Source organism: Procambarus clarkii, chromosome 65, assembly GCF_040958095.1.
Source record: "Procambarus clarkii isolate CNS0578487 chromosome 65, FALCON_Pclarkii_2.0, whole genome shotgun sequence".
NCBI classification, from domain to species: domain Eukaryota; kingdom Metazoa; phylum Arthropoda; class Malacostraca; order Decapoda; family Cambaridae; genus Procambarus; species Procambarus clarkii.
Window position 1 is genome coordinate 25,565,009 of NC_091214.1, and position 23,389 is coordinate 25,588,397.

A 23,389-nucleotide genomic window follows, 5' to 3' on the forward strand; every position below is an offset into this window, starting at 1 on the left:
GGAAGCACAGGGGGCTGGTGGTAGCAGGTGTGTGGTTAGTGTGAGGGAAGCACAGGGGGCTGGTGGTAGCAGGTGTGTTGTTAGTGTAATGGCTTAGCACTTTCCCCTGATAATTAAAACACATTGTGCCAGCACTAAGGGCAAACAATAATGCAATATTATATGCAAGCGGTAAAACTTTCGTATACTCTGAATACAAGATGAGTATACCCCGAGGATATATTCTAGTTATACTTTAATGTACTGACGGTGCACGGGGTGTGGAGGCCAGTAACCTGCATCTATGGTTGACTTGCCATAGTCACCTTAACTTTGCATCTTCTGCAACATTTTCACCAGGGCTTGGCGTTGTGCACTGGCGGTTGTCTCTCGTGGTGGCGGGTAGCGAGGCGTCTTCCGCGCTACTCTATCCTTCTATCCTCAACTCTCTGCTTCTCTCGCACTCTATCCTCCCCACCGTCCTTGTAGGGTCTTGTCCTCACAGAGGCAGGTCCAAATTTGACCATCAAGAAGCAGTTTTATTATTATTATTATTATTATTATTTCCTACCACAGACGTGGCCAGACATTTACAATGCTAACCAGCATATATACATTTTCTTCTGTCCTCCATGGACAGGGTTAGAGAAGTGTTAATCATATAGTTCAGGGATTTATTGAACAATCAACCACAGAAGGTGATCATACTTGCTTTCCTCCTTATTTTCCTTCGTTTTTACCTCCTCCTATCTGTCTCCTCCTCTTTTGCTTTTTTCGATGATAGAGGGAGGGGTAGGTATACTGTGAGGGGATGGGGTAAGGATAGGTGGTGGGTAGTATCATGCTGGAGGACATTTGGCACCGAGTTCCTATGTTTACTTGTTCTCTATAATCTGTATCTTCTCAGCGATATATTTAGCTGCTGCATCCGAGGTTGTATATGAGGGTAATTAGTAGGTTTTCGTCCTCTATTTAGATCCCAGTACCTTGTCCACTCACAGCCAGCTGACCACTAAAACCTACAGCACTCTGCATATCCTGGATGACGTTGGAAAAAAACTTTCCAGGATTTCTTCCTTCTTATTTTCTACTTAGTTGCCTTCTTGCTCCATTAAAAAATAAGTTTCACTTTAAAATAATGTAAATATTGTGCATATTATAGTGGAGAGTGAAGTAGTATATTATAGACACCTTATGACAAGTTTGACTATTATATTGCCACTGATGCTTTCTTGTCTTTGTGTAGGTGATGAGTGATTTATATATGTCTGGTCAAGGGTCTTGGCATCTTGAGGTTATCTTCTTGAGATGATTTCGGGGCTTTAGTGTCCCCGCGGCCCGGTCCTCGACCAGGCCTCCACCCCCAGGAAGCAGCCCGTGACAGCTGACTAACACCCAGGTACCTATTTTACTGCTAGGTAACAGGGGCATAGGGTGAAAGAAACTCTGCCCATTGTTTCTCGCCGGCGCCTGGGATCGAACCCAGGACCACAGGATCACAAGTCCGCTCGGCCGACCGGCTCCCTGCATCACATCAGTCTTAGAATATAATTACATTTTAAAATGGTTATGTTATTGATAGCGAACTTTACCTAACTCAATCCGTCCTTTGACATCATCGCATTTTTAACCGTTAAAAATACGACTTACTAGTAAAAATTAACGCGTGGTAATATTGACGTTTTCTATGCGTCGGCGTCAGTATGTTAAGTGGGTTGCTTGGGTTTGTACATTTTTTTTGTCAGGCAAAACAGTTGCGCTTTTTACGAAGTGGCAAACCTAGAGAACGGAACTGCTTAGTTATATATTGTTAGAAACCGATGGGTTTGTGGGCCTGCGGGCCGCTTCAAGCAACAGCCTGGTGGACCAAACTCTCACAAGTCAAGCCTGGTCTCAGGCCGGGCTTGGGGAGTAGAAGAACTCCCAGAACCCCATCAACCAGGTGGAAAATGTACCGGAAATAATTATTTTGCTCCTCGTCGCCATGTTTGCTGGTGGACCCGACCCGGTCTGCCCTGCGTGTGGGTCTCTCGCGTAATTATTATGTTGCATAATTAAATTTAGAAGTTTGTGAAGTATAATTAGTTTATGGGGCAGCTACGGCGGCCATGGCAGCTCCAATATGTGAAGGTCGTCCATATAAAGTTAGCTGCTATTACATGGGTTCCTGCCGCCTTCTCCTCCTCCTCCTGCCACATAATTATTTTCCAATTATTTGTCGTTATTCGATGACATTGTTCTTCGTACATTACGCCATGTTGATATAGAGGTCAATACGTTATATTGTGTATATTTGGATCAATAATTTTATTTTAATGCAGAGATATTTTGAGGTATATTAAGTACATGTAAATTGGCTTCAAAAGAAGTATTTTTTTAAAGTTGTTGATTAAGAGCATCCTGACTAGACTGTCCCGTTGGGATAAAGAGCATCTTGGGGAATATTGCTATGCGAGAAATGTCTCTGGAAAGGTGTGCCATGGATTCAATATATCTAAACTTTTGGTGTTAACGAGATGCTGCGTGACTCACATATCAACCACCAATGAACTACATCACATCTTAAGTCAATGTGAAGTCAAGCGTTGCCCCGGTGCCGGCCTCGGGAGTGGAAGAACTCCCAGAGCCCCATACAGGTACAATACAGGTACATCGGGCAGACAAATATCCCATTTGTCTGTGGTTCTGGGAGTTCTTCTACTCAACTTGTGATAACTTGGTCCACCAGGCTGTTGCTTGGAGCGACCCGCAGGCCCACATATCCACTACAGCCTGGTTGGTCCGGCACTCCTTGTTCAATAACATGCCTAAGATAGCATGTATTAGCACTAAGGTTGGTTGGTTAGGTTAGGCTCTTTTAGCTACATTTCTGATTTACTAGAATACCATTTGGGCTAAGTTAGTAATACAAAGTGTGAACTTTTGAAGGTCCAACAGTATATAGATGCGTTTGGTCAAATAGTTGCTATAAATAGGATGTGCAGAATACCCCCGTTGAAGAGCAGAGGTGCAACAGGTACTCTGAGAGAGAACTATCAACATCAGAGGCCCGAGACTGTTCAACACGCTTCCACTACACATAAGGGACATAACTGGCCGACCCCTCACAGTGTTCAAGAGAGAACTATCAACATCACAGACCCCGAGACTGTTCAACACGCTTCCACTACACATAAGGGGCATAACTGGCCGACCCCTCACAGTGTTCAAGAGAGAACTATCAACATCACAGACCCCGAGACTGTTCAACACGCTTCCACTACACATAAGGGGCATAACTGGCCGACCCCTCACAGTGTTCAAGAGAGAACTATCAACATCAGAGGCCCGAGACTGTTCAACACGCTTCCACTACACATAAGGGGCATAACTGGCCGACCCTCACACTGTTCAAGAGAGAACTGGATAAGCACCTCCAAAGGATACCTGATCAACCAGGCTGTGACTCATAGCCTGGATCAACCAGGCTGTTAGAAGCCGCGGCTCACAGTCTTACGTATGAATTGCATTCTAATTGATTTGTCTAACCTACGCTTAAACAATTCAGAAGCTAAGTGCCTGGATGACGAGACCACCAGCCAGGAGGCTGGGCCAGAGACCGGGTGGTGGGGACGTTGATCCGTATCATCATTGAAAGGTAAATGAAAGGGAAGGTAAACGTGTTCAAGAAATGTATAACCCTTAGACTCGCAGGTTAACCAATCACCGTTCACCTCGCGAATTAGGCAGATCAGCTGGCCATCACTCTATAGACAGAAGAGTATTGACTGTGGAGGGTCCGTGGGTGGTGTGGAGGGTCCGTGGGTGGAATCCCGTTTGTGTTTCCGCCATTCATCTAGGAGCGTTGGGCGGTTGTCTGTGTACTCACCTATTTGTGCTTGCGGGGTGGGGGGGGGGGAGCTCTGGCTCTTTGGTCCCGCCTCTCAACTGTCAATCAACAGGTGTACAGGTTCCTGAGCCTACTGGGCTCTATCATATCTACACTTGAAACTGTGTATGGAGTCAGCCACATCACTTCCTAATGCATTCCATTTGTCATCCACTCTGACACTATAAAGTTCTTTCTAATATCTCTGTGGCTCATTTGGGTACTCAGTCTCCACCTGTGTCCCCTAGTGCGTGTGCCCCTTGTGTTAAATAGCCTATCTTTATCTACCCTATTAATTCCTTTGAGAATCTTCTATGTGGTGATCATGTCCCCTCTAACTCTTCTGACTTCCAGCGACGTGAGGTTTAATTCCCGTAGTCTCTCCTTGTAGCTCATACCTCTCAGCTCGGGTACTAGTCTGGTGGCAAACCTTTGAACCTTTTCCAGTTTAGCCTTATGTTTGACAAAATATGGACTCCATGCTGGGGCTGCATTCTCCAAGATTGTCTGACATATGTGGTATACAAAGTTCTGAACAAATTGATTCCTAACAAATGTTTCTAAATGCCGTTCTTATGTTGGCCAACCTGGCATATGCCGCTGATGTTATCCTCTTGATATGGGCTTCACGGGACAGGTCTGGCGTGATATCAACCCCCAAGTCTTATTGTGTGTGTGTGTGTGTGTGTGTGTGTGTGTGTTCGCTCTTCTATTTTTGCCTGCAGGATCGAGCAGTTAGCTCTTGGACCCCCGCCTTTCTAACACCGTGGGTTGTCTAATGTACTGACTCCCGATCTGTTGTTATTTATCATATCTACAACATCTCTCTCTCTCTCCCTCTCCCTCTCCCTCGCTGACATGCATCTTCAGGATGCACCCCGTGGCAGCTGTCTAACTTACAGGTACCTATTTACTGGTAGGTGAACACAGGCATCATATAAACCAAACTCCGCCCATTTCTTTCTACCTCGGCCAAGAATCAAACCCGGGCCCCTTTGGACTACGACCTCCGAGGGCTGAATGTTGTTTTAGAGGTTAGTAGTATACATTGGGGATAGGATTGTTCCGAAGAGTTCCACCTCTGGTCAGGAAGCATTAAATGTCAGCGCCTGTGAGCCAACCATATGGAGTTGGAAGGGGGAGGGGGGGGGAGTGTTTATAGGCTTAGATAAAGAGGTGGGGACGAAATAGTTTAATTTCCTGTCAGTGGGTGAGGCACCCCTGTACCGACTGTGCATCGATTTTTATGTGCCTCCACCCCTCCCCACCCACGCTCCGATTATATCTATAAAATTGTCTTTTTGACAGGGAGGGTGCATGCTGTGGGAAAATGCTAATGTTATCTTTTGGGGAGTGTTAGTGGTGGGGTGTTGCTGATAAAATATTAGGCTATGGAGGGGGAGGGATACGGTGATTCGTGTGGCTGTAGGCAGAGTGGCATAGAGTGTGTGTGTGTGTGTGTGTGTCTGTTCCAGGGGAAAGAAAAAAGACAAGAATGTTCCACTGGGGAAGAAGATTCCATACCGGAGCCTTGGGTGTAAGATTATGTTGTGGAAGAATACGGAAAGCGGGCGGTGTTTTCTGTGAGTAGCATAGTGGCTGAGAGTATATATTGTGGGTAATGGATGAGTTCCTGAACCAGTTACAGCTCCGCTCCTGGGCCAGGTAAGTCCACTACGGGCTCACCATAGCCCGTGCTACTTGCCACTTTTTGTTCCCTGTAACTGAATCTAAAAACAACAACAACAACGTGAGTTCCTGCCTACCCACTCACCCTACACTCCCTCCTAATTCGCCGCATTTCCTAGTTTACAAACACTGAGAGGCAACGCCGCGCCAGCTAATGCAGTCTTGTATTTGTATATTTTTTATACTCTAGACACTGGTATGTTGTGAAGCCGCGGGGTGCAAAAAATCGTAGAGGGGTGAGAGAGAGAGAGAGAGAGAGAGAGAGAGAGAGAGAGAGAGAGAGAGAGAGAGAGAGAGAGAGAGAGAGAGAGAGAGAGAGAGAGAGAGAGAGAGACAGAGACAGAGACAGAGACAGAGAGAGAGAGAGAGAGAGAGAGAGAGAGAGAGAGAGAGAGAGAGAGAGAGAGAGACAGAGACAGAGACAGAGAGAGAGAGAGAGAGAGAGAGAGAGAGAGAGAGACAGAGACAGAGACAGAGACAGAGACAGAGACAGAGACAGAGAGAGAGAGAGAGAGAGAGAGAGAGAGAGAGAGAGAGAGAGAGAGAGAGAGTCTATATAAAGAGAGCATCATAATAAATATAGACGAAGTCAAAGATAACCAAAAATAATAAGAGAAATCAAAAGGAAAGAAAAACAAAAATAGTGAAATTAAACTTAAGATAACATGAATCCAACCATACTTGTAAGACCAGAATAATCCGAAATTCTTGACCCTCACCTGGGTACAAAAACTAGGCAGATTTCTTTTTTTCACTATCTTTGCAGGAATTTTTTAAAATATGATATTGTCATCTAAGAAGGATTATTTAAAATATTTTATGTCTGTCGAATTTGACTTTAGACAGTACTAAAGAATAATAGATCTGTTTAGGTTACCTGGTTGATGGGGTTCTGGGAGTTCTTCTACTCCCCAAGCCCGGCCCGAGGCCAGGCTTGACTTGTGAGAGTTTGGTCCACCAGGCTGTTGCTTGGAGCGGCCCGCAGGCCTACATACCCACCACAGCCCGGTTGGCTCGCTGGAAAGATGTTGAATAACCGTGAACTTCTGATGTTTATACTGTTGTTAGGTGAGGATTTGTTAGTTTTGGTTTAAAATATATACAGATATAGCTAGACGACATTCTCTGAATAAAAGGATAAATTTTATTTTTCATAGAGGTCTATTTTCTTTTATTTGTTTTCAATCTGATTCACGCTGTAATTTGCATGACTCAACAAGTATATGAAAAAAGGAAAAACACAACCACAATAAAACAAAACACATTTTTGAGACAAAAATGGCTGTTGGGATGAAATGGACAAAAAACATACCTGTCAGGATTAATACATTTGACAACAATACCATGATGGTGACGGACGCTCACGGTAAATGCTCTCTGTCAAATATTAAGTTACCAGTCACCAGACTTGTTCAGTAATAAACCGCCCCGATGTTGTTGTTTATTTCCCCTCATTATCAAACCCACGAATGGTGAGGCTGGAAGGAGGTGCGGGTGTGTACTAGTGTGTGGGCGTGATCCACCCGGCTGTTGCTGGTGGCACGCTAATCTGTCACACTTGTCCACTTTATAATGTAACATTACAGGCATGGGCTATCTCTCTCTCTCTCTCTCTCTCTCTCTCTCTCTCTCTCTCTCTCTCTCTCTCTCTCTCTCTCTCTCTCTCTCACTTCTCACGTTCACCACTTGCCTTACTCTCTCTCCGCTCCGTTCCTCTCTCCTCTCCTCTCATCTGACCAGCTCCAGAAATTGATATATCGTGTAACATATTTAAATATATATATATGAATGATCAGTAAATTGCTCGAGAGGTTGCAAATTGTTGGGGACTTGACGATATTAAGAATAACATGAGTTATGCGGCTGACGCAGCGAAGTTATCAAAATTGGTTGCAGTTTTCAGTTGGGGATTTTATAAAAAATCGTGTGCCTGATTTTTCTCTCCATGACATGGAGACACATTTTGGTACCCGGGGATGGTTGGGTGAGTTGGGCGAGGATCTTGGCACACGGAGGTGGGGTCCAGGAGCCGGAGCCGCCATCTAGGGAGGTCACATTGTCTAAAATAGGCATGTAATGACGATAGTTACAATCACTTGTATTATATGTATTCAGAGGTCCGCGGTTGTTCAACATCCTCCCAGCGAGCATAAGGAGTATTGCCGGAACAACCGTGGACATCTTCAAGAGGAAACTAGATTGTTTCCTCCAAGGAGTGCCGGACCAACCGGGCTGTGGTGGGTATGTGGGGCCTGTGGGCCGCTCCAAGCAACAGCCTGGTGGACCAAAGTCTCACAAGTCAAGCCTGGTCTCGGGCCGGGCTTGGGGAGTAGAAGAACTCCCAGAACCCCATCAACCAGGTATCAACCAGGTTATGTCCTCTTCTCTAAGAGTCAGATGCACTTAATATCCTGTAGATGATGATGGTCTACGTCCTCGACTTGCAACCGTCAACCCCGGCTTCAGTCTTCTGGCGGGACAGAGACAGTTGGGCACGTTTCCTTTTACCTGATCCCTGAAACTCACATAGTAGTACAATAGGTACCGGGATTTAGGCATTTGCTGCGGGCCTCCTGTCCCCGACAACGGGAATTACTATGTTGATAATGAAACCTGTTTTCATCTACTACTCAATTCTCCAGCGCCACCTCTTCTTTCCCATCCTCCGTGTTACCTACCTTGAGGTTACCTTGACCCCTTACCCTTGAGGTTACCTTGACGCCTTACCCTTGAGGTTACCTTGACGCCTTACCCTTGAGGTTACCTTGACGCCTTACCCTTGAGGTTACCTTGACGCCTTACCCTTGAGGTTACCTTGACGGCTTACCCTTGAGGTTACCCTAGCCTGACGTCCCTTTACTTCCCTCTCATCCTTTCCCCACACTGGATCGCCTGGCCACCTCATCTATCTCTTAATTAATATTGTATTGGAATTGAGTACGTGTGTGAATTCACCTAGTTGTTTTCCCCTAGTTGTTCTTGCGGGGGTTGAGCTTTGCTCTTTCGGCCCGCCTCTCATCTGTCAATCAACTGTTACTAACTACTAATTTTTTTTTACACACACACACACACACACACACACACACACACACACACACACACACACACACACACACACACACACACACACACACAGAGGAAGCAACTCTGTAACAGCTGTCTAACTCTCAGGTACTAGGTAACAGGGGCATCAGGGTGAAAGAAACTTTGCCCATTTGTCTCTGCCTGATCCGGGAATCGAACCCGGCCGTAGAATTACGAGTCCTGCGTGCTGTCCGCTCAGCTACCAGACCCCGTGTGTGTGTGTGTGTGTGTGTGTATACTCACCTAATTGTGCTTGCGGAGGTTGAGCTTTGGCTCTTTGGTCCCGAAGCAGGAATTATTATTGTGTGTGTGTGTAGGTAAGCAGTCGGGGTTGTTAACCTTCTCCCTCCCCTTACCCATTCTTCTCAAGGACTTACCCTGTTATAAACCTCACATTACTTTCCCTATTTCTCTGCTGCATTTTCATCATCTCCCTGAATTCCTGAATTTATGATTTTTTCTCTTTACTCGATGTCTTATATGGATGGCACCAACGTCCTCGTTGTTCATGTGTCTGATAAATTATTCATTAATCTCTCCGTCCTACATTGCCTCTCATCACCACTCTTTCCCCTCACTCCGCTGCCTCACTCCTCTCTCCCCTTCCTCTCCCTCCCTTTCTCCCCTTCCCAGTAACCACCTGTTATTTCATCTTCCTGTCCTCTCTCCATTCCTTCAGTCCTCTGTAATACTATCTCCTAACACCCTTGGCTTGTGCTCCTATGATGCCTTCCGTCATGTGAGTGTCATCAAGGAAGAGGGAAGGGCCATGGGAAGGTGGGGGCGTGGAGCAGGATGCTGGGGGAGGGTTCCTGGGGGGAGATTCAGGAGGGACTTGGGTCATCATAACAAGGAGGTCCAGGGAAGACTTCTCTCTATCTCCCGCACTTACACCTTCTCTCCCTCCTCCTCTTTCTTTAAATTCTCTCTTCTTAATCGTCTCTCCCGTTCCCCTCTTTCTGCCCTTCATGCCACATCCATTGTGTCTCTCGGGCTGGAGTAATGTGAGCGGTGCAGTGTGTAAGACGGCTCTAAGGTAGTCATTTCTCCGGTGTGTGTTCCTGGTTAATACTCTAACATGGTGGAGTGTTTTCTCCGCTCTCTAGTCCGCCGTATTCCTATAACTTAATGTATTTTTTCTTAGTCTGCTTATAGGCGCAATGCGTGCACCTATAAACAGACTGTTTACCACGTAATAGTATACTCTCTATATTTAGGGTCTGTGATTGTGTTTGCTTGTAGGCGCTTGTGGGGTGCCTGTGACATTCTGTAGGTGGCTACACTAGACCACTACGACAAAATCACCGAGGCATTAGAAGAAAAATAAAATGCAGCTGTGGTATACACAGACTTCGCAAAGACATTCGATAATGAGGACCTTAAACAAAATACAGGGCACAAAACACAATCAAAATTGGCCATAGTAGGAACGCAGCATGTAAAGGATCTGGGAATACTGATGTCTGACGACATTTAGGGAGCATAACCTAGCAAAGTGTTACATGTAGTAAGTATGATACAGAATATAGATAGAGAATCTGTCCATTAAACAAGCGACGGTTAGGTAGGCCGTCGTTAATAGCTTGATCCTGGAGACACACATAGTAAATACAAGTTTAACACACCTTATCATCCTCAAGCTAATCACCGTTTTTGTTGCATCTTTTGCAAGAATGGTTTTGCAGGAAAATGGTCGTGTTTTTCTTTTATTATTAAATTCATGGAACCACCTTTGGACGAGTGTGTGAAGGAGGCAGCTATTGCACTCACTGCGGCGCAGTGGTAGCTCGCTCGCTCTAAATCTCCCCAACGATTCCGACCAGGTTCGTATCCTGGGTAAGGATGGTCGACTAGACATCGCCCCTTGACTTTTCGCTCGTTTACCCAGCAGTAATTTTATACCTGGTTGTAAACCTATTGGCGAATCGTGTTGTAGGGCAAGGTAGGATGGTAAGGTTAACAATGATGTATGGAAGGGAAGGGAACTAGCAGGAGAAAGCGCCAAGCCATTACGACTATATAGCACTGGGAAGGGGTCAGGATAAGGATTTGGGATGGGACGGGGGGGGGGGGGAATGATGCCCAACCACTTGGACGGTCGGGGATTGAACACCGACCTGCTTGAAGCGAGTGCTACTAAGATGTAGAAGTTGTGCACGTTGTTCGAATCCTCATCATAATTTCTGGTGTTTTTCTCATCTAGAAGTTGTCGTCTATGATTATCTGCGTTAAGAATAAGGTAGCAGACAAGCCGCTGTCTACAGGATATTTGGCTACTCTCTGGTGGTTGTGACGGTCGCTCCACGGCCGGGTCACTAACAACACCTGATCAACCAGACTGTTGTACTTGCAGGTTACAGTCCAACGTAACAGCCATTTTTTTATTTTACCAATATTTAGAGAACGTGTGTTGGAGAAGCCTTGAGTCCTTGTATGTTTATATTTTGTTCAAAAGAACTGCTTTACACATTGTGGCATGTCACCTGGTCTCTCAAGGAGTCAACCACTCCCTCTAACATTGTCCTGACGTAGGTGATGTATATATCTCCCCTCTTCCTGGGATACAATGCAAAGGATATGAAGCGTTCCCAATTATTTTGGTGTTTTACAGAATGGTTCAGGCATTAAATGTTCTCTGAACATTTTCTGAGCCCGTAATTTTACCAGCCTTAAAATGGAGCAGTAAAGACCTTACCTTATGGTGGTTTCGGGGATCAATATCCCCGCGGCCCGTTCTGTATACAAGCCTCATGCATAATTTAAACCTAGAGAGTACAAGTGACCTAATAAGTGTCGTTATTGGCTTGGCATCTATTGAAAGGTTCTTGTTATCAAGCCTATAATCTGTCTTACTTGATGACTTAATGTGCTCATTATACGTAGGTCTTCACCATAGGTCATTATACTAGGTCTTCACCATAGGTCATTATACGTAGGTCTTTTCAGATTACTCTGAGATCGTTTTTGGGTTGTGAGTGGATAGAGTGAGTGAGTTAGTATGAGTGAGAAGAGTATGGCCACATATAGCGTGCTTTCCTCACATTGACTCCAGAAGTTCAGTTAATTACTCCCTTAGGGGACAGGAGGGAAAGTGGAATAGAAGGGAGCGGATAGGAAAGAGGGTGAAAAAAAAAACAAAAAATTAAAGGCTAGGGAATGGGTGGGGTCGGAAGTAGAGGTAGAGAAAGCTATCGTGTTAATGATTATCTTGCATGCAGGACCGGGCGCTTGCTAGCAACATTGCTTTGTTTATTGTATTCTTCATTCCTGTTTTGATTGTTATTCTTGTTTCAATTCTGACGGCATTGCAAACAAAACAAATGAATACAAAACAGTGAATTATTCTTATTTTAATTCTGATGGCATTGGGAAGAAACACAAAACAGTGAATTATTCTTATTTTAATTCTGATGGCATTGGGAAGAAACACAAAACAGTGAATTATTCTTATTTTAATTCTGATGGCATTGGGAAGAAACACAAAACAGTGAATTATTCAGACTACATCATCCTAATATAACAGTTTGGTTAAGTAAATTAAGCAACACAGAGAAAGAGATAGCCAACTTAAACAAACAAATTTACCGTGCCAAACGAGCAGTCAAACAACTTCCACAACAAACAAGCGCAACAAACCAAGAGATGGACCCGGTCAATTTTTCAGACCTTGTGTAATCGTCAAATTCAATTAATAAATGGAATGAAGTTAATTGTTAATGTGATTTTGTTTGATGCATAAGTTAATTATATTTTAGCGGCTCCAGGACGCGTTGTCAGTTGGCGGTCCGCAATTATGATTTTTGGCGAAATATAGATTGATGTATAACCAAAATATAGATGGATGTATATTGAAAATATAAGTAGTATTTTATAGTTGTTATATTAGTAGATTATGCTTATCTTGCGGTGATTCCAAGAATCAACGCCCCTGCGGCCCGGTTTCTGAACAGCCCTCCTTGTTCAACCAAATGATCTGGTCAACCAAACTGCTGGACGCGGTTGCTCTTAGCCTGACGCAGGAATCACAGCCCGGTTGATCAGGTATCTTTTGGAGGAGTGTATCAAGTTCCGCCTTCAACACTTTTTTTTTCTACCACAGACGTGCCACATATTTACAATGCTAACCAGCATATATACATTTTCTTGTCCTCCATGGACAGGGTTAGAGATGTGTTAAACATATAGTTCAGGGGTTTATTGAACACTCAACCACTGAAGGTGATTCGGTGCTTTTAAAATGCTAAGCTAACTAAGTTCAACACGGTGAGAGGTCGGCCAATTATGCCCCTTATATGTAGAGGGGGAGTGTTGAAAAGTCTTGGGGCCTTTGACGTTGTCAGTTCTCTCGGCATATTGCAAGTCTACTTTTCAACGGGGCAATTTTGCACATCCTGCCATACCGCCTGGTCTCACGTGGTGCGATTTCTGAGTGCAGGTTTGCAACCAGTTCCTCTAATATTTTTAAAGTTTAAATTATTATGTATCTCACCATCTTTCGCTCATCTCTAAAAATTGTAATTGGTCTCAATAATTTAAATAATGAATGGATTCTAGCAGTAAAGGTTGTATGTACGCTCTCCAGGTTAGCAATTTCTGCAGCTGTGAATGGAGCTGTTATTGTACAGCAATAGTCCACCCTAGAGAGTGGGATGTATTCTGTGATTGTGTGGGCTTATGGTACAGCAAGACCCATGATTGTGCCAGCTTACGACACAGCAAGACCCATGATTGTGTCAGCTTACGACACAACAAGACCCATGATTGTGCCAGCTTACGACACAGCAAGACCCATGATTGTGCCAGCTTACGACACAGCAAGACCCATGATTGTGTCAGCTTACGACACAACAAGACCCATGATTGTGCCAGCTTACGACACAGCAAGACCCATGATTGTGCCAGCTTACGACACAGCAAGACCCATGATTGTGTCAGCTTACGACACAGCAAGACCCATGATTGTGCCAGCTTACGACACAGCAAGACCCATGATTGTGCCAGCTTATGACACAGCAAGACCCATGATTGTGTCAGCTTACGACACAGCAACACCCATGATTGTGTCAGCTTACGACACAGCTAGACCCATGATTGTGTCAGCTTACGACACAGCAACACCCATGATTGTGTCAGCTTACGACACAGCAAGACCCATGATTGTGCCAGCTTACGACACAGCAACACCCATGATTGTGTCAGCTTACGACACAGCAACACCCATGATTGTGTCAGCTTACGACACAGCTAGACCCATGATTGTGTCAGCTTACGACACAGCTAGACCCATGATTGTGTCAGCTTACGACACAGCAAGACCCATGATTGTGTCAGCTTACGACACAGCTAGACCCATGATTGTGTCAGCTTACGACACAGCAACACCCATGATTGTGTCAGCTTACGACACAGCAACACCCATGATTGTGTCAGCTTACGACACAGCTAGACCCATGATTGTGTCAGCTTACGACACAGCTAGACCCATGATTGTGTCAGCTTACGACACAGCAAGACCCATGATTGTGTCAGCTTACGACACAGCTAGACCCATGATTGTGTCAGCTTACGACACAGCTAGACCCATCATTGTGTCAGCTTACGACACAGCTAGACCCATGATTGTGTCAGCTTACGACACAGCTAGACCCATGATTGTGTCAGCTTACGACACAGCTAGACCCATCATTGTGTCAGCTTACGACACAGCTAGACCCATGATTGTGTCAGCTTACGACACAGCTAGACCCATGATTGTGTCAGCTTACGACACAGCTAGACCCATGATTGTGTCAGCTTACGACACAGCTAGACCCATGATTGTGTCAGCTTACGACACAGCAACACCCATGATTGTGTCAGCTTACGACACAGCAACACCCATGATTGTGTCAGCTTACGACACAGCAAGACCCATGATTGTGTCAGCTTATGACACAGCTAGACCCATGATTGTGTCAGCTTACGACACAGCAAGACCCATGATTGTGTCAGCTTACGACACAGCAAGACCCATGATTGTGCCAGCTTACGACACAGCAAGACCCATGATTGTGTCAGCTTATGACACAGCTAGACCCATGATTGTGTCAGCTTACGACACAGCAACACCCATGATTGTGTCAGCTTACGACACAGCTAGACCCATGATTGTGTCAGCTTACGACACAGCAAGACCCATGATTGTGTCAGCTTACGACACAGCTAGACCCATGATTGTGTTAGCTTACGACACAGCTAGACCCATGATTGTGTTAGCTTACGACACAGCTAGACCCATGATTGTGTCAGCTTACGACACAGCTAGACCCATGATTGTGTCAGCTTACGACACAGCTAGACCCATCATTGTGTCAGCTTACGACACAGCTAGACCCATGATTGTGTCAGCTTACGACACAGCTAGACCCATCATTGTGTCAGCTTACGACACAGCTAGACCCATGATTGTGTCAGCTTACGACACAGCAAGACCCATCATTGTGTCAGCTTACGACACAGCTAGACCCATCATTGTGTCAGCTTACGACACAGCTAGACCCATCATTGTGTCAGCTTACGACACAGCTAGACCCATGATTGTGTCAGCTTACGACACAGCTAGACCCATCATTGTGTCAGCTTACGACACAGCTAGACCCATGATTGTGTCAGCTTACGACACAGCTAGACCCATGATTGTGCCAGCTTACGACACAGCTAGACCCATGATTGTGTTAGCTTACGACACAGCTAGACCCATGATTGTGCCAGCTTACGACACAGCTAGACCCATGATTGTGTTAGCTTACGACACAGCTAGACCCATGATTGTGCCAGCTTACGACACAGCTAGACCCATGATTGTGTTAGCTTACGACACAGCAAGACCCATGATTGTGCCAGCTTACGACACAGCTAGACCCATCATTGTGTCAGCTTACGACACAGCAACACCCATGATTGTGTCAGCTTACGACACAGCAACACCCATGATTGTGTCAGCTTACGACACAGCAAGACCCATGATTGTGTCAGCTTACGACACAGCAACACCCATGATTGTGTCAGCTTACGACACAGCAACACCCATGATTGTGTCAGCTTACGACACAGCAACACCCATGATTGTGTCAGCTTACGACACAGCTAGACCCATGATTGTGTCAGCTTACGACACAGCAACACCCATGATTGTGTCAGCTTACGACACAGCAAGACCCATGATTGTGTCAGCTTACGACACAGCAACACCCATGATTGTGTCAGCTTACGACACAGCAAGACCCATGATTGTGTCAGCTTACGACACAGCAACACCCATGATTGTGCCAGCTTACGACACAGCAACACCCATGATTGTGCCAGCTTACGACACAGCAACACCCATGATTGTGCCAGCTTACGACACAGCAAGACCCATGATTGTGTCAGCTTACGACACAGCTAGACCCATGATTGTGTTAGCTTACGACACAGCTAGACCCATGATTGTGTTAGCTTACGACACAGCTAGACCCATGATTGTGTCAGCTTACGACACAGCAAGACCCATGATTGTGCCAGCTTACGACACAGCTAGACCCATGATTGTGCCAGCTTACGACACAGCAAGACCCATGATTGTGTCAGCTTACGACACAGCTAGACCCATGATTGTGTCAGCTTACGACACAGCAAGACCCATGATTGTGTCAGCTTACGACACAGCAACACCCATCATTGTACAACAAAAGTAAAAAATAAACTTTTTAACATTATAAACAGCAGCTGTTTTGTATAATAAAAAAAACAAACACCAAGTCCAATAAACGTTAAAATAACGGACAATAAATAATAAAGCATTAGTTGAAGCGTTGGTGTGTTTATAATGAGTTTTTTCCCAGTAAATAAATGCATTGTTCAGGCGAACATTTTAGACCCGAGAGTGAGGCGTTATTTGTGTTTGAAAGATTATGTTTTGATAGTTTTATTTTTTGGGCTTCAAGATAAATTTTATTGTGTGTTTCTCAGATAAATGTTGAAACAGAACCGGTCGCATGAATATTTGGCGTACTGTGTGTGTGTGTGTGTGTGTGTGTGTGTGTGTGTGTGTGTGTGTGTGTGTGCGTGTGTGCGTGTGTGTGTGTGTGTGTGTGTGTGTGTGTGTGTGTGTGTGTGTGTGTGTACTCACCTAGGGTTGTCTGCAGGATCGAGCATTGACTCTTGGATCCCGCCTTTCGAGCATCGGTTGTTTACAGCAATGACTCCTATCCCTTCGTGTGTGTGTGTGTGTGTGTGTGTGTGTGTGTGTGTGTGTGTGTGTGTGTGTGTGTGTGTGTGTGTGTGTGTGTGTGTGTGTGTAGACATGGGAAAAGGGACCCATAGCCTCGGAGAAAAGGACATACAAAGCATTAGAGGGAATGTTTAGGTCCCCAGCAGATGCAGTGTTCTCGAGTCGGCTCAGCTCCTTGCTCATGTGCTTACCTAATTGTGCTTGCTTAGTTCTTTATATGGAGAGAGCTGTGTGGCTCTACACTACTCGTGTTAAACTGGGTTCCGCCATATTCATTATCAACCAACCAAGAGGCCTTGTGTTGAAAATTGCTGCCAACGCTTTGATGGCTTCGATAATACTTCCCCAACCACTTAGGCTGGACGGTAGAGCGACGGTCTTGCTTCATGCAGGTCGGCGTTCAATCCCCGACCGTCCAAGTGGTTGGGCACCATTCCTTTCTTACCCCTCCCCCATCCCAAATCCTTATCCTGACCCCTTTCCCAGGGCTATATAGTCGTAATTGCTTGGCGCTTCCTCCTGATAGTTCCTTTCCCTTTTATAATACTTACCTTGTGGTTGCCTTCGGATAGTTTCAGGGCTTAGCGTCCCCGCGGCCCGGTCCTCGACCAGCCTCCTGGTTGCTGGACTGGTCAACCAGGCTGTTTGACGCGGCTGCTCGCAGCCTGACGTATGAATCACAGCCTTGTTGATCAGGTATCCTTTCATTCTTATAGTATACAATACAATTTTATTATATTTTATTGACGATGCGTAATGTTTTATTGACAACACGTAAAAAGGTGTTGCGTGCCTGTGGGGAGATCTTCTTAGTTTGGGGTTGTGTTTTGTTTTATATTAGTTAATATATGCTACGTTCTCTGCATTACGGGCTATTCATGCCCGTGCCACCTTTTGGGTGGCTTAATCTTAATCAATCATTTTCTCTCTCTCCCTCCCTCCCTCCCTCTGTCTCTTTCTCTCTCTGTCTCCTTCTGTCTCTCTCTCTCTCTTCTTTCTGTGACACTTCCACTGTCTCACCATCAGAGTGTTGGTAACATTTTCTCGATTCCTCCAGCCGGTGCTGGCTTTATCATGCAAATGTTTCCGGCTCAGAGTCGCGCGGGACAGAGACGCCTCGCGCCCCTGGAAAAGGGATTTTCTCTATTTAAATGATGGCCGCTTTGGGGGGGAGGGGGAGCGCCACGCACCCGTACTCTGTTTCAAAAGAAAAATGCTTAGTTTTTTAGCAGCGAAAGCAAAACTGTATTTTTATCACTGCAATGGATTTGCTAATGGTGCAAGAGATATTTTCTTGTGATTCATTTGTACTGTGAATTTTTTTTGTACTTTTTTACATAATTATTAATAAATTTTTTATTATTTTCTACTTTAAATGTGATTAACAGTTGGTATATTGCTAATCAAATACCGATCTTTGGTATACCTGGAGTTTCGGGAGTTCTACTCCCTTTGTGTGTATTTTACATCAATAAACTTATTTCAGTTTCAATTTCTACTCCTCGATCCCGGCCTGGGGTCAAGCTCGACATTGTATCGTTTTGAACTACTCATTAGTATTGTGAATTAGCTAAAAATTGTCTTCTAATTCAATGCTTACTATTACTACTACCATCACTACAGAAAACATTGATAATGAAATAAGAACATTGATAATATTGGAAGCAGTAATAACTGGAAAATGATCACTCAGGAATTACAAGTTTTGCATCACAGTGAAACATTTTATTAATAAACCAATGCCTCTCTGTCACTCCTTGAAGCTTCAGGCACTGTATCAAGATCACACGTCGGTAATGAAAGACATGCGTGCAAATTTTAATCAGTGGTTAAAGCCTTGACCTGGGGCTGAAGCCTGAACTAGTAGTGGATGCCTTGAAGCAAGTGTTAGAAACATTGCCGGAACAAAAGATGAAGTCAAGAAAAAACTGGACACTTTTCTGCAAGATGTGCCAGACCAACTAGGCTGTAGTGGGTGTGGTCCTTCGGGCCGCTCCAAGCAAACAGCCTGTTGGACCAAGCCTTGACAAATCAAGCCTGGCTCCGGGCCAGGCAGGCTTGGGGAATCAACCTGTCCTCTTAAAAATAACGTCGCTTTTCGCTCGTATGCGCGCTATGGCCAAAAGTGTACGAAATTTGAAATGAAATCGACTCACAAAAGTGACGTACTGTCCTGTTTTCTGTTTGAGTCGTCCGGCTTACTCGGAAAGGTTAGGAGAGGAAACTTACAATTAATATTTTTCATAAAACTTTGAAACTTTATGAAAATTTCCTGTCCACCTAACCTACCAGAGGACCCTTAACATACTGTTGTTGAAAAAAAAAATCCAAAATTTATTTTCATTTTCAAATTACGTCCACTTTCGGTCATACGGGTAAACGGCCAAAAGCGACGTTATTTCTAAGAGGACAGGTTGCGGGAATAGACTCCCAGAACCTCATCCAAGTACAATCCAGGCACCAGTGGCTGAACCTCGAACTAGTGGTTGAAGCCTTAATCCACAAGTATATACAACTGTGTATACAACTGTATACACAACTGTATACAGAGGTATGTTTCCACATTACCTGGCGCTCATACCTTTCACTGCGTCTTTACTCGCTGCTGAATACATAATCGGATCTTAAATATTTAACAGCAATGCAGATGAAATGGTGTTGTTTTGGGCCTTTGTTTACGAGAGGAATGATGAGGGGGGTAAAATGTTGCTTGACGTCGTTAATGGCTTTAGCATTGTGGGTACACCAGGATGGTGGAGGTGACGAGGGAGTCCTGTGGCAGAGATGCACTTTTTATTGCTGGTACTTACCTGTGAGTGTTCTTAGTGAGGGGGGGGGAGGAGTGTATCTTCCTAAATGTACTTACGTACATGAGTCTGAGGGATTCACCAAAGTCCTGGCCCCTCTTGTTTTTTTTATTATACTTGCTTTTGAAACTGCATTTGCAAATACATGCTTGCAGGGTCGAGTCCTAGATCCTGAATCCCGCCTTACAGCTGTCGGTTGTCTAATATAATGAATAGTGACTCAAGAGGACCGGGCCGCAGGGACACTAAGCCCCGAAATCATCTCAAGATAACCTTAAGACTCTCGGCCCTAGCGATTTTTGTCGTATTTACTTCTGAATCTGTTAAGTTATCTTCTGCCATATCACCCTCTAGTTTATTCCATTGCGCCAAAAGTCCTTTTGAACATTTCAGTAGCACACCTACGTTTCTTGTTTACATCTGTGTTTCATTATTCTTCCTTGAATTTTGCTGACCTTATGATTTTTTATGTTAACGTGTCTATATTTCTTCTCACAAGCTTTGTTGTATTCCATCTGGACTTCTTTAAATTTGGACGGGCGTCTGCCCTATATTTAAAAGGTCCATAGAGGTGATAGCAGACATCTAGATGTTACCAATGCTAGGCTTAGGCTCGACTACAAGTACCTCTGAGAGTTGACATCATCTGCTGATGTAGACTTTACTAGATGTCAACTCTGTCAGGAAAACTATTCACATACTTTGGGTCATTATATAATGGAATGGGAAAAAATCGCCACATCATCAATAATGTCCAAGAAATGTGTAGGTACTTCATTCATAATGATGTGCTGCCGGGAATCTCAGCCAAGTATCCAAAATTTGCTTACTGTAGGTGCAGCCTGCACATGACTGTAAAGCTGCCGCCCAGTTGGGTGGGTGTGGAGCAAGACTAGGTGGTTGCCTTGTAAAGACTGTTGTGAGCCACTTCTTGAATCACTTGTGATATAAAAAGATTATTGATGTGTGTGTGTGTGTGTGTGTGTGTCTGTACTCACCTAGTTGTGTTTGCGGGGGTTGAGCACTGCTCTTTCGGCTCGCCTCTCAACTGTCAATCAACTGTTATTAACTGCTACAATTTTTTTCACACACACACACACACACACACACACACACACACACACACACACACACACACACACACAGGAAACAGCCCGTAACAGCTGTCTAACTCCCAGGTACCTATTTACTGCTAGGTAACAGGGGCATCAGCGTAAAAGAAACTCCGCCCATTTATCTCTGCCGGCGCCGGGAATCGAACCCGGGCCACAGGATTACGAGTCCAGTGCGCTGTCCACTCAGCTACCAGACCCCCAGTGTGTGTAATATTAAGAATTGTGTAACTAGTTTCACACGATTGTCACTGGCTTAGCTAAACAAACTGTGGGGTTCAGTTCCAGAACCCATTATGTGCCTTTCCACCACCACCCCCTGGATGGGTATGGGTTACCTTGTGGTTACCTTGTGATGGTTTCGGGGCTTAGCATCCCCGCGGCCCGGTCGTCGACCAGGCTTCCTCGTTGCTGGACTGGTCAACCAGGCTGTTGTACGCGGCTGCTCGCAGCCTGACGTATGAATCACAGCCTGGTTGATCAGGTGTCCTTTGGAGTGGGTCTTTGTGGGGTGCATAATAAATAAATGAAATGAAAGTGGAGTTTTACAATCGTCGTCGACCACCGTACACTTGAAGAGTCCTCGGCCAGGGAACTGGGCCGGCCGTCTGCCCTACACCCGGAGGGCCTCGCTCACCTTTGTACCTTCCGTCACTCCACACCTGCTGTGTGGGATCGCGGGATTCTTAAGAGGCACTACGGGCTCACCATAGTCCGTGCTGCTTGAAACTTTGTTCCAGGTAGCGAATCTTTAACAACAACAACAGCGGGATTCTTATCTTGAGATAATTTCGGGGCTTTAGTGTCCCCGCGGCCCGGTCCTCGACCAGGCCTCCACCCCCAGGAAGCAGCCCGTGACAGCTGACTAACACCCAGGTACCTATTTACTGCTAGGTAACAGGGGCATCAGGGTGAAAGAAACTCTGCCCATCGTTTCTCTCCGGCGCCCGGGATCGAACCCGGGACCACAGGATCACGCGTACAGTGATCTGTCCGCTCAGCCACCGGCTCCAAATGGTGGCAGGCGTGACCTCCACATGTACTCGAATGATGTGCGGAGATGCCTTGTATGGGCAATACACCATCTGCAGTGTTCTCCTCTTATGTTATCAGCCCGTCGCCCACGGTGGTATGAAGATAACCGCTGATATCAATGCCAGAAACACAACGGCAGCAGCAAACAGAACTACCCACTAGTAGCGAGCAACCTAAGTGGGGGGGAGGGGGGGCAGTTGAGAGGTTGTGGGGGAGGGGGGGGGGTAGTTGAGAGGTTGTGGTGGAGGGGGGGGTAGTTGAGAGGTTGTGGGGGAGGGGGGGTAGTTGAGAGGTTGTGGTGGAGGGGGGGTAGTTGAGAGGTTGTGGGGGAGGGGGGGGGGTAGTTGAGAGGTTGTGGGGGAGGGGGGGGGGTAGTTGAGAGGTTGTGGGGGAGGGGGGGTAGTTGAGAGGTTGTGGGGGAGGGGGGGTAGTTGAGAGGTTGTGGTGGAGGGGGGGTAGTTGTGGGGGAGGGGGGGGTAGTTGAGAGGTTGTGGAGGGGGGGTAGTTGAGAGGTTGTGGTGGAGGGGGGGGGTAGTTGAGAGGTTGTGGGGGGAGGGGGGGTAGTTGAGAGGTTGTGGGGGAGGGGGGGTAGTTGAGAGGTTGTGGTGGAGGGGGGGGGTAGTTGAGAGGTTGTGGTGGAGGGGGGGGGTAGTTGAGAGGTTGTGGTGGAGGGGGGGGGGTAGTTGAGAGGATGTGGTGGAGGGGGGGGTAGTTGAGAGGTTGTGGTGGAGGGGGGGGGTAGTTGAGAGGTTGTGGGGGAGGGGGGGTAGTTGAGAGGTTGTAGGGGAGGGGGGGGTAGTTGAGAGGTTGTGGTGGAGGGGGGTAGTTGAGAGGTTGTGGGGGAGAGGGGGGTAGTTGAGAGGTTGTGGGGGAGGGGGGTAGTTGAGAGGTTGTGGGGGGAGGGGGGTAGTTGAGAGGTTGTGGTGGAGGGGGGGATAGTTGAGAGGTTGTGGTGGAGGGGGGGTAGTTGAGAGGTTGTGGTGGAGGGGGGGTAGTTGAGAGGTTGTGGGGGAGGGAGGGTAGTTGAGAGGTTGTGGTGGAGGGAGGGGGGGTAGTTGAGAGGTTGTGGGGGAGGGGGGGTAGTTGAGAGGTTGTGGGGGAGGGGGAGGTAGTTGAGAGGTTGTGGGGGAGGGGGGGTAGTTGAGAGGTTGTGGTGGAGGGGGGGGGTAGTTGAGAGGTTGTGGTGGAGGGGGGTAGTTGAGAGGTTGTGGTGGAGGGGGGGGGGTAGTTGAGAGGTTGTGGTGGAGGGGGGGTAGTTGAGAGGTTGTGGTGGAGGGGGGGTAGTTGAGAGGTTGTGGTGGAGGGAGGGGGGGTAGTTGAGAGGTTGTGGAGGAGGGGGGGTAGTTGAGAGGTTGTGGGGGAGGGGGAGGTAGTTGAGAGGTTGTGGTGGAGGGGGGGTAGTTGAGAGGTTGTGGTGGAGGGAGGGGGGGTAGTTGAGAGGTTGTGGGGGAGGGGGGGTAGTTGAGAGGTTGTGGGGGAGGGGGAGGTAGTTGAGAGGTTGTGGGGGAGGGGGGGTAGTTGAGAGGTTGTGGTGGAGGGGGGGGGTAGTTGAGAGGTTGTGGTG

The 23,389-nt window shown here is 46.3% G+C and overlaps 1 long non-coding RNA gene across 4 annotated transcripts in view; it reads right to left on the bottom strand.

Moving 5' to 3' along the window:
- Positions 1-23,389, bottom strand: part of LOC123771005 (uncharacterized) — a 424,821-nt gene that overhangs the window by 17,823 nt on the left and 383,609 nt on the right. For 2 of the 4 annotated variants that reach the window (XR_011223793.1, XR_011223795.1), the window contains one exon: positions 6,414-6,553. The exons of the other annotated variants lie outside the window; for them this stretch is intronic. This is a non-coding gene — a long non-coding RNA (uncharacterized lncRNA). The remainder of the gene's footprint in view (positions 1-6,413; positions 6,554-23,389) is intronic. 4 annotated transcript variants of the gene reach the window in all.